Genomic DNA, 3409 nt, shown 5'->3' on the forward strand with positions numbered 1-3409 from the left:
AAACCAGCCTGAAATCGTCATACAGATGATCATGGCACATGTAGATCATTTATTCCAGGAGTGTCTTGATGGGCCCCCAGAATCTACCCCTATGGATTTCTCCTCAGTTTGTAGGGAAAAATGGTGCTTTAATGATGTCTTACAGGATTGTGCCATCTTAATCATAGGTGGGGGGCACTCATCGCTGCCCAGCTGCCAGCTTTCTGGGAAAACAACTCCAAAACAGCAGACCCCAAGGCAGGAGGACCTGCCCTGAGAGATGGAGTAGCTGGGGGTGAAAGTCTAGACAGTAGTGGGACTTGCTCCCAGCTTTGCATCTTCACCCACTCTGCAAGTATTTATTGGGCCCCCCACTGTGTGCACAGTGCACTTTTAAGTGCTTGCTACGTATCATTCACTATTCTAATTGCTTTACAAATACTAACTCATTTAATCCTCATCACAATTCTCAATCCTCTAAGGCAGGTACTATTATCCTCACTTTACAGATGAAAAAACTGAGACACAGAGAGGTTAAGTGACATGCCCAAAGTCATACAGCTGATAAATGTGAAGCCAGGATTCTAACCCAGTCAGCCTGGCCTCAGCCTGTGCTCTCAGTCATTATGGAGAGCTGTCCATGTAGCTGGAACAATGACACAATGCAGTGATGACTCTGTCCCTTGCTTCTCTGCATCCATTCACTCTTACTCTCTTCCAGGGAGTCCACTTCTCCTGGAAGTAGCTGGGGTACATTTGGCCCCATTCCCACCTCCTGGGGTAGGTTTCACTGGTCTAGGCAGCTCACCAAATCCCATTCTCAGCCACCCTGATTAGTTGGGATCAGGCACGTGGATGGCCACAGAGAGTGAATCCAGGGGTTCTGAGAGAGACTCTCTCTTCCACATGACAGAGCAATGTATGGAGGATGGTGCTGGGCGGAGTAAATGAGAATGGAAGGAGTGGCATGTGGAGCTTAAGGATGGACACATGGAAGCCAGAGCAGAGACAAAGACACCAATCAAGTCATTGCTAAGCTAGTACCATCTTCAAACTTTTCAACTGCCCAACGCATAGTAGGCTCTTGATAGATATTTGGTGAATACATGAGGTAATAAAACCCCTTTATTGGGTAAACCAATTTGAGTTTTCTGTAATTGGCAACTGAAAGATTCCTATCTGATATTCACACACACTTGTGACGAAATAAACATAAGAAAAATGTGGTATTTCTGTACACAGCATACACCAACAGAGATTAGTTTTGTTAAAAGAATATTCTGGGCTGGGCGAAGTGAATCATGCCTGTATTCCCAGCACTTTGGGAGGCCAAGTCAGGCAGATCACCTGAGGTCAGGAGTTCAAGACCAGCCTGACCAACATGGAGAAACTCGGTCTCTACTAAAAAATACAAAATTAGCCGGGCGTGTTGGTGCATGCCTGTAATCCCAGCAACTCGGAAGGCTGGGGCAGGAGAATCACTTGAACCCGGGAGGCGGAGGTTGCAGTGAGCCAAGATCGCACCAGGCATGGTTCCTGGGTCTGGGTGTCTATTTATAGTAGAAGAAGGTTTCTTTAATCTGAGGACTTTTTGAAAGTGACAAAAAGATTTGTTAAGGGTAAGTGAGCCCACACTCTAAAATGAGACCTAGATGTAGAGTGTGATACATATTTATAGATTATAAATGATCAAGTCTCACAAGGATTCTGTAGCAGATCCTCCCTTCCTAAGGAATGGCCATGCTGGGGGCCTGGGATGACTGAGGGAGAAGTTCCTGGTCAGCCAGGATTCTCTTCCTGGGTTCCTGCTGGTTTGCCCTGGGCTCTCAGAGCTGGAGCCCAGCCTGCCTCTCCTTCTGGTACATTTATCACTGAAGCCAAGCATTGGTTCTTTTCTTGCTTAATTCTCAGACTTTAAGAACTGAGTTTGATACAGCTCCGATGAGTGGAGGAACACCGGGGTTCTTGGTCCTCATGCTGGTTTAGCTAAAACGACACGGACACATGTAGAGCGGTTTTATGGAGTGGAGCGTTTAATAGGCAAGCAGGAGGGTAGAAGACAAGGAAGAAGCTCCTCATACAGAGACAGTGGGAGGGGGGCTCCAAAGCCAAAAGACGAGGTGCCCACCTGCCACGGATACCAGCCAGGTACATATACAGAGGCTGGAGGAGGTGATGTCTGATTTGCATAGGGCTTAGGGGATTGGTTTGACCAGACATGTCATTCACGTAGCCCGAGAAAAAGCTGGCCCTCCCACCCTAGCCTTTTAATATGCAAATATAGGGCGCCAAGACGTTCTACACACATGGGGATTTGTGGGGGCGGCCATGTCACCAGGCACTTGTGGGGCAAGGGCAAGAGGAAGAGGGCGGGAATCGCTTTGTTTGGGTGGACCCAGCTTCTAATGGCCTGCATTTGCCTATCAAAGGTTATCAAATGTTGCCGGCCTGGCTCTAAGAGCTGGGACTTTACAAGAAAATTTTTCAGAGATGCTTTTAAAAATGAAAACTTCCCAAGGACCCCTTTTTCTCTCTATCTGCCTAAAATAATTCCTTAATAACTACTACAACAGGTTGAAGCTGGCTGGGCATGGTGGCATGCGCCTGTGGTCCCAGCTACTCAGGAGGCTGAGGTGGGAAGACTGCCTGAGCCTAGGAGCTACAGTGAGCCTGATTGCCACACTGTACTCCAGCCTGGGGGAGAGAGAGAGAGAGACCTGAGAGAGAGAGAGAGAGACCTGAGAGAGAGAGAGAGAGAGAGACAGAGAACTGGGTTGCTACCAGTCTTTGCGTGTGGAGGGCTGTTTCCCTCGTTGTGTTATCCTCGGCTGCTGCCTCTAACCTTCTAACCTAAGGGTTCTATGTTTGCTTTAAACTGCATTGTAACCATGGGGAGTCACTTCCTGCTAGGGTCCAGTCTGAGGAGGGACCCTCGGTTATGCAGAATCAAGGAAGATCATTAGGAAACCAGCCCCCCAAAATCAAAAGTTCATGTCACACATTCAGCCAAAAAGTAAACCAATGGAAATGATCCTTAATGTCTGATTCCTCTGACCCCCTGTCATGACCACTTTACAGACAGGCAACGTCACACTCCCTTTGCTTCTTCTGAACACTCCGACTCTTCTTGTTGTTTTTTTTTTTTTTTTTTTTTTTTTGAGACAGAGTCTCGCTCTGTCGCCGGGGCTGGAGTGTGCAGTGGCAGTGATCTCGGCTCACTGCAAGCTCTGCCTCCCGAGTTCACGCCATTCTCCTGGCTCAGTCTCCTGAGTAGCTGGGACTACAGGCGGCCGCCACCACGCCCGGCTAATTTTTTTGTGTTTAGTGGAGACGGGGTTTCACCGTATTAGCCAGGATAGTCTCGATCTCCTGACCTCGTGATCCGCCCGCCTCGGCCTCCCAAAGAGCTGGGATTACAGGCTTGAGTCAC

The sequence above is a fragment of the Mandrillus leucophaeus genome, unplaced genomic scaffold (genome assembly GCF_000951045.1).
Source record: "Mandrillus leucophaeus isolate KB7577 unplaced genomic scaffold, Mleu.le_1.0 Scaffold541, whole genome shotgun sequence".
In the NCBI taxonomy this organism is placed as follows: domain Eukaryota; kingdom Metazoa; phylum Chordata; class Mammalia; order Primates; family Cercopithecidae; genus Mandrillus; species Mandrillus leucophaeus.